This window comes from Suricata suricatta, chromosome 2 (genome assembly GCF_006229205.1).
Source record: "Suricata suricatta isolate VVHF042 chromosome 2, meerkat_22Aug2017_6uvM2_HiC, whole genome shotgun sequence".
In the NCBI taxonomy this organism is placed as follows: Eukaryota; Metazoa; Chordata; class Mammalia; order Carnivora; family Herpestidae; genus Suricata; species Suricata suricatta.
Window position 1 is genome coordinate 63982114 of NC_043701.1, and position 13602 is coordinate 63995715.

Here is a 13602-nt window from a genome sequence, read left to right on the forward strand (position 1 = left end):
GATGAGAATTGGATTGAATCTGTTTATGAAGTGATAGTTATGGATAAGCTACCGTGCCTCTGGGAAGAGGAGCTTGTTTATCATTTCTCAGATTTTCTGCAAAAGCAATTTTTGCAGCAGCTCAAGTTATGTTCCAAGTAAATGAAACAGGTGCTCATTAGGCCTCTGGGCTGGTATAACTCTCACTTTGCAATTGCTGTAAGAAGTGGAGAAGATGAACAGCCTTAAATGTTCACTATGGAAATCTGGACATCATTTCTATTCATGTGGAGTTCATTAACCTGAATTTCTTTCAACTGAGCTTTATAAAGCAAGCAAGTGTTTCTGGGTGTGGAAGGGCAAAAGAGAGGAAGGTGGTATATCTTTAAAAAAACAAAAACACAAGCAACGGGAAAACTTCCCCTTCTCTTTCCTTTTATGGTAGTTTCTGAAGTGCACAAACACTGACCGCCTTAATGGTTTTGATGAAAATTAGTAAGACATTTATTTTGGAGATGTGACATTATCTAACCTGATGACCGAACTGTCTTGATTTCAGCCTTTGTGAGTTTAGTGAGCAGAGAATGTATGGTGTTGCGAGATGTCTGAACGGAACCAGTCCAGTCTGCACAGAGACAGATGGACTTTTACAAACATGGGGAAAGCTACAGATTGATCCAAGCGATTCCTGAAGTCACTGATTTGTTTTAGTGACTCTTCTTTGGTAAAATGTCTGCTGCCATTCCCCTGATGGTAAACACGGGATCAAAGTTCTGATTCCTCCAAGATTAATCATTTTCTTCTTTATCTGCATCAAAGTTCTTTGATATGGCAAAACTTCCTTTTTCAGTTGAACTTACTGTATGCTTAGATTTCAATCAATAAGTAAATATTGACTTGTGAGATCACTGCTTACTTGAGGGAAAGGGGTTATCATCAGAAACTTACTATTTGCAATTCCTTTTTTGCCCTACTTCTTTCCATAAGAGAGGTTTATTTAAAAATTTTCTTAGTTTGAGAAAAGAGAGTTTGGCCAAAATTCTTTCACTGTGTCATCTTCTTATTCCAAAACACTTGAGGGAATGTTTCTGATTCTACATGGATCTGGCGGCATAGTTATTATTATTTTTTTTAAATAGTTTTTGTCAAATTGGTTTCCATACAACACCCAGTGCTCTTCCCCACAAGTGCCCTCCTCCATCACCACCACCTCTCCCCCCACTTCCCCTTCAACCCTCAGTTCATTTTCAGCATTCAATAGTCTCTCAAGTTTTGTATCCCTCTCTCTCCCCAACTCTCTTTCCCTCTTCCCCTCCCCCAGGTCCTCCATTAGGTTTCTCCTGTTCTCCTGTTAGACCTATGAGTGCAAACATATGGTATCTGTCCTTCTCTGGCAGCATAGTTATTATAAGCACAAGTTTGGAATCACAAACACCTTCTTGTTGCCTAATATTGGCCCAGATAACATCTCTATAAAAGGAGATAATGACAAGATCCATATTTTATGGTGATTTTGAGTTTCAAAAGATATAATAATTCTAAAGAACTTAGTTCAGTACCTAGCACATAAGTGCTCAGTGAATATTAGCTATTAAGGCTATTATGTTATTTAAAAATTTATATGTATGCAAATTATAGTATGCTCATTTGCATAATCTAAAAAACTACTACAGATTACAGAATCTGGATGTGAGTGGGCTCAGCAATTTTCTTTAAAGATCAATAAGTTTTAAAAACTCCTTGAACAGAATTGTCAGTTGCATAGGGCTATCCAACATGAATTTTTTAAAGTTTATTCATTTATTTTGACAGAGAGAGCGTGAGTACAAGTTGGGGAGGGGCAGAAAGAAAAGGAGAAAGAGAATCCTAAGCAGCTCTGTATTGCCAGTGCAGAGCCTGATGTGGGGCTCAAACCCATGAACTGCAGCCAGCCTGAGCCAAAGTTGGATGTTCAACCGACTGAGCTACCCAGGTGCCCTCAACATGGTTTTTAAAAATTAGGCATACACATCAACCCAGCTTGACTTTGTACTTCTAAATGATGAATATATTTTCAGTTTAGAATTCAAATTCATAGATTCACAATGCCCAGTATAGTTAAAATAACTTCTATATAAGTACATACTAATTGAAATGACTATATGCTAACTGCATATGCATACTGCGTGTCTATGTGTGTGTGTGTGTTTCAGTGTAAATGTGACCATCAGTATTTCAAATAGGGAACCATAGGCTTGTCAATTAATGACAGTGGCTCCTTTCTGTTATAGACAACTGGGGAACTGATATGGAGATTCACTTTTACATAGTTTCCAAAGGCACATCACTGGTCTCACTGTGGACTTAGTGAATCAGAATTTTCAGGAATGGGATACAAATACTTGCACATTTAATATGGTGGTACTGCCATAAACAACTAGAAAACTAGAGAAAGTGTAAGAAACTATGGTTTTTAGACACTGAATAACAGGCTGTGCAAAACTGTGATCCATGGAGGAAGGCAAACAAATGAGGTGAGCCCTTCAGCTGCTCCAGGGTCCTGCCTGGAAGCTCTTTCCAGACCCGAACTCAGCACGAGGGAACCCACAGAGTCTGAGGTCTTGCTGTGGGGTCCTGGGATGCTAAGGTGGTGAGAATTTGTGGAACAGAGTATCAAGGAGGAGGAAGTTACACAGAGGAGACTCTGGAGATTAGTGAAGGGTTTCCTATGTCTCTGAGCCTGAGGAGAGACCCACCTTCCAAATCTACTAACATGGTCCTCCCCGGAGAAAACCACTCAAGATGGTTTTGCCTGTTTTTGAACATTATGTAAATGGAATCATATACTACATATGTTGCAGGGGTGGGGGAGTTGACCTATTCTGCTTGACATTATGTTTTATCCAGATTGTGTAGCAATAGCATCTTCATTGTCATTGCTATATGCATTTTTTTTTTTTTACAGAGAGAGAGGGAGGGAGTCACAGAGGGAGAGAGAGAGATGATCTCAGGTAAGGCCCATGCTCAGCATGGAGCCCAAGGAGGGGCTCCATTCCATAACTCTGGGGTCATGACCTGAGTGGAAACCAAGAGTTGGATGCTCAACCGACTGAGCGCTAATATGCTCTTTTATTATATAATTAAACTACATGGTATTTATCATTTGGCAGTTAGTGGAACTTTGGTTTTTATCGTTTTTTTAATTTTTAGCTATTACAAATAATGGTGCTGTGTGTTTGGGTTCATATACATAGGTATTTGTCTTCCATATAAATCTAGGAGAGGACTAGCTAGGTCATGAGATAGGTGGGCATGTAATGTTCATTTTTCCAGAATGGTTGCACCAATTTCACTCCCAGCACCAGTGCATGAAAGTTCTAGCTGTTCCATATTCCCACCAATACTCAATATTGTCCCTGGGAGGGGGATGTAGTAGTATCTCATTGTGGTTTTAGTTTGCATATTTCCCGGATTCATAATAGTATTGAGCATCTTTTCAGATACTGATTGGCCATTTGAATATGTTTCTATAGGATTTCTATATTTTTCTGGTTATAAGCCTTCTGTTATATGCATTTAAAATTTCAAGTATCTAAAAATCTCTGTGGTTTGCCTTTCATTCTCTTACTGGTGTCTTTTACTTTAGGAATGGGAATTCCTACTTAATTTATTCCAATATATTCATCTTGTCCTTAGTGGTTAGTGCTTTATATGTTCCATTCAAGAAATCTTTACAAACTTCACTTTATAAAGATTTTCTCCTGTTTTTTTTTTTGTTTGTTTGTTTTTTTTACAATTTTCTCCTACTATGACATGGGAATAGTCTAATAGCAGCTGAATCTCTTTAGTTTTTTTTCCAGATCTCCACTTGACCATTTGTGGCCAGGCTCTATTCTCTCCTCTTCTCTGCTGTACCACCTTTCATATAAATCAGGTGTCCATGTGTGGGTGGGCCTTTTGCTGGATTCTGTTCCATTCCTGGACTGCAGGTAGAAGAGAGCTTATCTTTTTTTTTTTTAAACTTTTTTTTAATGTTTATTTTTGAGAGAGAGAGAGAGGGAAAGAGAGAGAGACAGAGCATGAATTGGTGAGGGCGGGGGGGAGATACAGAATCCAAAACAGGCTCCAGGCTCGGAGCTGTCAGCAGCGAGCTGGATGCAGGGCTCAATCTCACTGTGAGATCATGACCTGAGCCAAAGTTAGATGTCTTTTCCTTGGGTATTTTTTGTTTGTTTTGTTTTTAAATTTATTTTTGATATATAGAGAGACAGAGCATGAGCAGGGGAGGAGCAGAGAGAGAGAGGGAGACACAGAATCTGAAGCAGGCTCCAGCTTCTGAGCCGTCAGCACAAAGCCCGATATGGGCCTTGAACCCACAAACCGTGAGATCATGACCTGAGTTGAAGTTGGACGCTGACCCGACTGGGCACCCAGACGCCCCCCAAGTCGGATGTTTAATCAACTAAGCCACCCAGGCTTCCCAGAAGACAGCTTATCTTGACCATCTTGGAAGGACTGAAACAAGATATGATGCATGAAGACCCCACAGAATACAAGACAATTTTGGGGGTGGAAGCACTGCCACCTTGAACTAAGAATTAGGAACCAAGGGGCTTTCATCAAAAAATGAATGACATGCCTGGCTGTTTTCAGAATTACCGCCAACCAGGGACGGCAGCACGCCTCCCCTGCACTTCCCTCCCTTTCAGCTTCAACCTTTGAACCAAATCCCTGACTTCCAATCCTCTCTTTCCTCCATTAGGGCCAGTGGCAAAACCAAGTCAGAGCAGCTTATGTCTTGCGTTGAAGCCCATAGTCCCTGAGGGCTGTATTCTGCTGTGAAGGTAAGAAACTTTGGACACAAACTTTTGTACTTTAGATCAGTGCGCTGGCCCAGGTACCCTTGGGCTGCCTTGGGCCTCTCCAAATGAAAGGAGAGAAGGTTGTCAGGGAAGGAGCCTGACTGGATGGCTCCTCCTTCTTTGGTTTCATTATTCCCCATCCTTCCCATCATCAAGTACATATGTGTGAACTATGTGTACAAACACGTGTACATGCATGTGTATATGTTTATTGGGGGGGGTTCCAAGAGGACCTTCAAGCAACTCTCCCCTACCTCTCCTCCCCAAACTGATATGTACCCTTCTCTCCAATAAAACAACTTCCTTTGCCCCTTTGTCACCAAACAAATGTGGCCACTGAACTCCCAGATGTCATTAGCAAAGGCTCAGCCTCTGTACAGATGCAGAGAAAAAGCAAGAAAAAAACCACTGCCACCCAGTCACATTCCCCTGAGACACTTGATAGAAGAGAACGTGGACTGATCAAATTGCATAATCCCCCCCAACCCACCGCTGCGCCAGAAAGTGCATACTTTCTGAAAACGGAAGAACTGAAGAAGAGAGTTGTCTACCCTGTGCTGCATGTGTTCTTTTCCTTTCCTGAGGGAAAACCTGTCCGACTTTGGGTTTCACCACTCATAAATTATCAAGTTATTTCTCACTTATGGCACAGATATCAGTCTGGTTGGTATATGCACCCACACATCAGCTGAGACTCAAGAGAGCTAAATTTACAAAACATTAAATCAATAAGCATGTGTGAATGGGCAAAACAGCGTGACATCCTTAACTTAATAAGGCCACAGCATTGCTGTTAATCATCTGTTTTGCAACTTCGGAAGTTTCTTTCCTTCTAATTTTATAGTGTTGCTAGAAGCCTAGATGAGTGAAGGCCCTTCTGTCAGAAGAAGAGAACAATGTGCCTCAAACTAGGAAATGAGAGCTATTCCCAGGGAGTGGAGCCATGATAATACCAGAGAGCTGCAGCCATTGCATAACGCTCTATTTTTTTGGTAATTTTAATGTTTATTTTTATTTGTGTGTGTGTGTGTGTGTGTGTGTGTGTGTGAGAGAGAGAGAGAGAGAGAGAGAGAGAGAGAGAGAGAGAGAGAGAGAGAAGGGGAGAGGCAGAGAGAGAGGGAGACAGACACAGAATCCAAAACAGGCTCCAGGCTCTGAGCTGTCAGCACAGAGCCTGATGCACTGCTCATACTCATGGACCATGAGGTCATGACCTGAGTTTAAGTCAGATGCTTAACCTATTGAGCCCCCGAGGCGCCCCTCCTGATGCTGTATTTATAAGGAAGAAATAATAACTACAGTGCATTTTCTGTGTTGTTTAAACTGCTGAGGAACCCCAGAACAGACAGGGCTGTGAGATTTCTCTCAGGAAAATGCCAGTCTTCCAGATGGGGCATGGGGAAGATCTAGGAACAGATGAATAAAAATAGCATTCCTCTCCCACCTCTGTTCTGGTGCTCCCCCTGCTGGAAATGTCTCCAAATCCACAAGAATAGACTCTTCACACTAAAAAATATCATTCTGTAGAGAAAACACCCACCCCACTGTGGGCTATCCTTTTACGTTACTAAGCACATTTCATAACAGGCGAGTCTGGTGTGCTTACACTGCATTATTTCCCAGTGCCCAGAACTTTTTCCAAGCACCATGTACTGGAGGGAAGGACCCCCAGGTGGGAGATTTCATCTGGTGATGATACTAATGACCACTGCGAGTTGGTGGAAGCTGTGCATAAATGCAAAGAAGGACAGTTGTATGGGGAGAGCTGAACTGCCAAGCAAAACCCAGAGAGACCCTGGGCTAGGAGTTGACAGGGGTGGAAACTGGGAGGGAGGAGGGAAATGGCAAACAGGCATTAATCACAAGTCTGTATAAACACCTAGAACGGACCACCTGACAGAGGTCTGCTGGGCAGGTTCTGGCCCCTCTGTTCATTCATCAGACCGGCACAGACCAACTCTCAATCACTTATTTTATTTTATTTTTAAATTTATTTATTTTGTTTTATTTTTTAAATGTTTATTTATTTATTTTGCAAGAAAGAGAGTGCACGTGGAGGAGGGGCAGAGAGGAGAGAGAGAAAATCCCAAGCAGGGATTCCTGACATGGGGCTCAATCCCACAAACCGTGATATCATGACCGGAGCCAAAATCAAGATCTGGACGCTTAACTGACTGAACCACCCAGGCATCTCTCAAGCACTTATTTTAAAATGAACCCTTTGTATCGGCTCCTGCTAACTTCTCTCTACCACCATTGCCACACATAAGCATAGCTCCTAGGTAGCTTTTCTCCTCAGGAGTGAGAACATTTGCAAGAGGAGAAAATGTATACCTGCTCTACACAAAGAGTTATCTGATCCATGTTTATATGTGAATGGACAAGTCGTCTGAAGAAAAACATAATCGTGAAATCAGAGTCTAAGATAAAGAGAATATCTGATCCCCCCTAAATACAAGATAACTTAGGAAAGAAGAGAATTTAAAAAAAGAAAAGCAAAACTGACCTTACATTTTCAGAGAGATTCAAGAATGCATTTTGAAGCGTATGTATATTTTTAAAGTTGATGACATATCTCTTAAAGATTCATAACAAATTAATAACTAGGTTATCTCTAGGGTTGAGAACCAGAAGAGAGAGAGCTTAGTTGTCACAAAACATTTTTTTAAACTATGGAGTTTAGTCCCAGGAGCATATATTGATATTTAAGTTAATAAATTAATAATATACAACATACCCATAAATTAAGAATAAAGTACTATAGAAAAGGAACAGAACAAAGTGATGATGAGATAACAGAATAGTTAAGATAGCAGAGCAAGTATACAAAGAGACAACAAATCTCACCGTTATGGACTTCATGAAAAGAAAATAAGGAAAAAAAGAGGTATTATTAAAGAAGTAGAAGAAGAAAATTTGTCAGCTAAAGAGACATGAATATTTGGATTGAAATTGCCTTTTTTTTAAGTTTAGTTATTTATTTTGAGAGGGAGAGAGAAAGCGGAAGCAAGAGAACAAGTTAGGGAGGGGCCGAGAGAGAGAATCCTAATCAGGCTTTGCACTGTCAGCATGGAGCCCAATGCGGGGCTTGAACCCATGAACCATGAGGTCATGACCTGAGCTGAAATCAAGACTGAGTCACCTAGGCACCCCAGAAATTGCCTGTCTCATAATTCTTCCTTCTACTGTTTTAAAAGATAACTACATAAAACTATAGTTAATAATAATAATTTATAATTAATGAAACTATACTGATGGGCTTACAACATGTAAAGAATTACTTTGACAATAATAGCCCAAGAAGGGATGAAGAAAGGGATATATATTGGGGGAAAGTTTCTATATTATGTTGAAATTAAGTGAGTATTAATCTGAACTGGATTATTTTAAACTAAGAGAATGAATTTAGTCACCAAATTTTGAGGAGGATGCATGAAAAAAGACCCACAAGTAGACATATCATTATGAAACTTCAGAACTCCAGGGGTAGAGAAAAGATCCTGAATTCTTTCATAGGTTAAAAGAAAGGAGGAATAAAAGTCAGACTGGCATGAAAGCAATGCTTTCAAAATTCTGAAGTAAATAATTTTCAGCTATAATCCTACATTCAGTCTAATTGTCAACAGTGATCAACAGTGGTGGTAACATAAGGACGATGTTTGATGTACAAAGTCTCTGTAACCTTGCATGTAACGTCTTCCTTCTAAAGAATTTCCTGACAAAGTAAGATAAAAAGTAATATGAAAGAGGTTGAAGGATGCAAGAAATGATAGCACTAACTCAGTGCACACTAAAAAAATTCCAGGGGAAGAATTCTGCAGCCAGCCTGGAGAGTAGTTGGCCCAATTAGAAGAGCCAGTCAGGAGGCTCCTAGAAGATTGAGTTTAAGTGGAGACCAAAAGAGAACAAAGGTAGCTCATCAGTATCGCAAACCACCATTGATATCTTCTCTTCCTCTGATTTTTCTCACTGGACCAAAAAAAAAAAAAAAAGGAATTCAGGTTAAACTCAGCCCTCTGCCTATACTCTGTCTACACCTCAGGAGCTGATCATGACCGGGGAGACAACTGCATCTGGGGTGACTGCTGTCTAAGCAAAGGACCACAAATCTTACCGGGGCCCTCAGCACAGACTGCCAGTGCTGTAATACCTAATTTGCAGTCTCTGTCTTCCATCCACCTGCTTTACACGATCTTCCTCAATCCTCACACAGCTCTTTTCTGTTCCTAACACTCATTTGATAACCTACATTATTGATTTAGTAGACATAATGTTCTATATGATTTTTCTCATGGCTATAATTTATTGGATCATTGTGGACACCTCTCTCTCTCTCTCTCTCTCTCTCTCTCTCTCTCTCTCTCTCTCTCTCTCTCTCTCTCTCTCTCTCTCTCTCTCTCTCTCACACACACACACACACACACACACACACACTTGTGTGGTCTAAAGAAGCAGAGAAAGACGAATGGAGCAAGTACACAGGGATGTCAAGACAAGAGGTGGAAAGATCCCATTTGGGCTCTCATTTCCTGGTTCCAGTCCCTGCCTGAGGTCCAATAGCTTTTTTTTTTTTTTGCCCTGAGTTCGATAAAACAGTACTGTATCTTCATGTGAAACTCCATGCCCCTCCCCAGCTTGCGTTGGGTTCAGTTGATTAATACGAAGAATTGAAATCATTTAGAACTTGTTTGGGACTTTTCAAACTGCCTTCTGCATATACTCCTCTAGTTTGTGGATTTCTGACCTGAGGTGGCATACCTCTTCCCCCATACCAAGTTCTGAACCAGAAGATAAAGGAGTCAGGCAAGTGAAGATACAAATATAGGTTTATTGCTGATTAATGTTGCACTGAAGGATATAACTTAGGTGTGCGACAAGAGACAATTTCCTAATCTCAGAATTTGACCAATTTATCCACCTGTCACAGGGAACACAGGACAATTGTAACCTCCGCCTGCAGGGACAGAACCTTTACCACTAAGTTTACATTGTGGCACATCTTCTTTACAACCAGACAAATCCCAAAGAGCGAAGAGGGGAAGGAGGGACTAAGCTACAGAGTTATAGTTTCTGCTTCTAAAGTTCCTCAGCAGATAGGAAATTCATCCTTTACTGGCGAAGAAGAAGTGAGAGAGTTCAGGAGTATTATGCAGTGGATATCTACAGGGACAGAAACCTATGGAGGGGGAAATGCTTAGTTCCCCATGAGCCTGGTAAAATTGCTGATTTCCCATTCATTGTTGTATCCTCCACACTGAGGCAGGATCCCTTTTTGTGTACCCTACTGCAGTAGTAAGGCTGCCATTATGGAAAAAAAAGACACACAAAAACTCAGTGAATAATGGGGAAACATTTTGAGACATCTTTGAAAATAAAGATTTCTCCATCTAGAGTAGATTTAGGAAGTTGACATATATTCCTAATCATGACTCCTTAGTTACATCTCATGGAAGATGATTTCCTTTGATGAGTTATAGGCAGTATTTTACATATACCCTAGTCTTTTACAACCCTGACAGTACTGTAATCGGTTCTGGGTCACCAAATGTAGCTTATGGCCAAGACCTTCATGCAAACAATCGCCTCATTGTGTTTCACCTATTATGGCTAAGATAATGTAACAGATGCCTTCTGAAATATCAATGAGATTTCTCCATAAAATTCATTCTTTATAGACAGACAGCTCCTGGTGGCAGCTTGTTAAAAGCTTGGGTTCCTCTATCCTTTTCTCTTGGCCACCCTATCCATACTGCATTTGAGTCAAGGCAATTAGTATGATATGCCCAGCCACAAAAGATTGATCAAGGAAGTATTTGACATTAAAGCTCTTGCAAGGGAGGTAGCTTACCATGGTCTGGAGGTAGCTCAGGGTATTGGAATTAATTATTCTTTTAACTTGCTAGTAAGACTGAAATAATAACTGGGCAGAGATCTATTTTGCATATCTCTCAACATAATTAAGGTAAAAGCTGATCTTTAGAAACAAAGTACCCAAAGACCCTGTGATCAGCATAGTTTTAAAAGGCAATACATAGAATAGCTATAAAAGCTTAACCCCTTCGATAAGTCGAAAACTTATTTCCTGCTTTATTCCCAATTTGGTAGTGAAAATAAGATCTGTTCTTAGTGGTGAAAAAATCTCAGTGCCACCTGTTATTTGTGGATGTATTGTTCAGAGTAATTAATTATAACAAATAATATTGAATCTCAGGGGTTTAACACAATAAGAGTTTATTTCTCGTTCTCATCACAGCCCAGTGTTGGCCAGGCTGGCCTCCATTTTCTATGACGTCTGTGTATGCTCTCCAAAGTTGACTCCTCTAGGAAAGGGAGTGATGAAGGCATACCAGCTCCTACATGTCTCAGCCTAGAAGGGATATAGTCAGAGTCCATTGGTCAACTTAATCATATGGTCCTAACCTAACTACAAGAGGAATGGGAAAATACGTAATGAAGATGTTGGCCGAACTTTAGGAACACATACCCTAAGAATGCTATGCCAAATAATTTTTAAAGGTGCTACCATAGAAAGAGCACATGAGTATTTGGTAAGCATGGTCTCTGTCACTATAGTTAAGCATAGCTCTCATGCCATATTTTAATAGTTTATTTTAGCAAAACAGACTTACTGCATCAAAATCTACATTTTATATCCTTAAATCTATAACCAGAGTAAGTACAGGCATGTCTAATTTTTTAAAAATTTTAACATTTATTTATTTTTGATAGACAGAAAGAGACAGTCATTAGCAGAGGAGAGGCAGAGAGAGGGGGACAAACAGAATCAGAAACAGGCTCCAAGCTCTGAGCTGTTAGCACAGAGCTCGATGCGGGGCTTGAACCCACGAACTGTGAGATCATGACCTGAGCCAAAGTTGGACTCTCAACCAACTGAGCCACTCAGGTGCCCTGTGACATGTCTAATTTAATTTCCAGATACTGTGGAGTGCACTTTCTTTTTCCCTTTGCTAAACCTGTTAGGAAAAGCTTATTTTCAATGGATAGGATACTTACTTGTAGTAAGTCCTATAATTTCCAAGATTCGTTGGTTAGCACACCCATATCAATTTTGCTTTAGTCAAAGGGGATTGGAGGGCCATTGGCAATGCCTCTTAAAAGATGATCCTGCAACATTATCTAAGAAATCTGTAAGATTCCTGGGTGGAGACAGATGGTGCAGCTCAGCAGTAAAATAATCAGTGTGCACCAGACTGTTGATCTTATACAGGGATCATAAATCTCCAGACAATGGCTGATGGTGCTTGTGAACATTCTCCCACATGCTCATCAGATGTATTTGTCATAGTGCAGCCAGAGAACCGAGTGCCCTTATTATGGTAATTGTGAATTACACGGGCAGTGGAAGCACAATGCACTTGACCAAAACATAGTGTTTTATTTGCTTTAAGATAGAAGTGAGCCTCTCAGCGTTAAGAATACCAAGAAGTGGCCTGGCAACAGATTATTCCATTTGATTCAGTCCTCGTGTTTGAGGTTGTATTTATTTGCTTACTAGTAGTATGTGAAGGTGGGTCTGTGCTGAGTGTTGCTCTCTGTTTTGAGTGTTGTGTTTATTTTGAGGAAAGAATGTTCTATGTGTTGTTATAAAAGACTTTGAGTTTGTTATAAGTAATGAGCAACAACAGATGGGTAAGTCTTCAGCAAGAACGTTCTTAATTTTTCTAGAAACAGTCTAGCCACCCCATCTTTGTTTCCTAAGAAACCCAGAGGGACCAGAAACACAGGGAACCACCTTAATATAGATATAGTAATTCGTTTTTATATATGTAATTATAGATATATGCACATAGATTGAGTGACTTCTGCTCGATCTACACATGTTGTAGATAATTAAGTACAGTATTTTGAATCTTTTAATTATATGTTTTAGTGGAGAAAAGCTGATGATTTCATGCTGTGGTAGTAGCTGAGGAGAGTTGGGGTGCCATTACACTCACATGGATTATCTGTGGGTGCAGTGCTTGCTGATGTGTTTGAGCTTTGACCATTACCTTCAGGGTTATTCTGGTTCCACCAGTGGATCTAGCATAATGTGTCTTTTCAGGAGGTCTATGAAATCGCTGCTTCTGAGGATGGGCACAAAAGTAAAGATGTTTAGACAGAAGTGGCTTAGAAAGAAGATAGCTGTTTTGGCTTATTCTGAATTCCCCTTCCCCATGAACTGTCTTAATTGATCAATTAATAGCTTAGTGGACACAAACTTAATTTTTAAAATACACTACATATGCAAATTTCTTAATTAGTGAGTGTAATTAAAGGAACTGAGGTTAGCCACATTTAATTGACAAAGTAAGGGCTTTTTACATATATATTCTGTTACTTATTAGGGAGGCAGGAAAATGCAGTGATAAAACATATTGGCTTAGAATAAAATTTTCTGAGTTCCAATTCCATCTCAGCCACCTTTTACTCTGTGACGATGTCTCAGAGCTTTAGTTTGTTCAGCCATAAATACAGAAATATGACATTATCTACCTTAAAGTGTTATGGAAGTTATGTTAATAATGAATTTGCATAATTTAGAATTAAAAGTTCATGGTTTTTCTTGTGCGAACATGAGAACTTAGCTAGGTGCTGTCCAAGGTACTGAGGTGAGCTCTGAATCATAGACCATGATGACACAAACAAATGGCTTGCCTGGAGCTGTACAGTATGTAGAGTCTATCAAGTTGACAGCCTTCTATTCAGTCAGGCTATATCTATTTCATTTTGACTGAACTGAAGCGGACCACTGATAAACTACTTCATATAAACCATATAA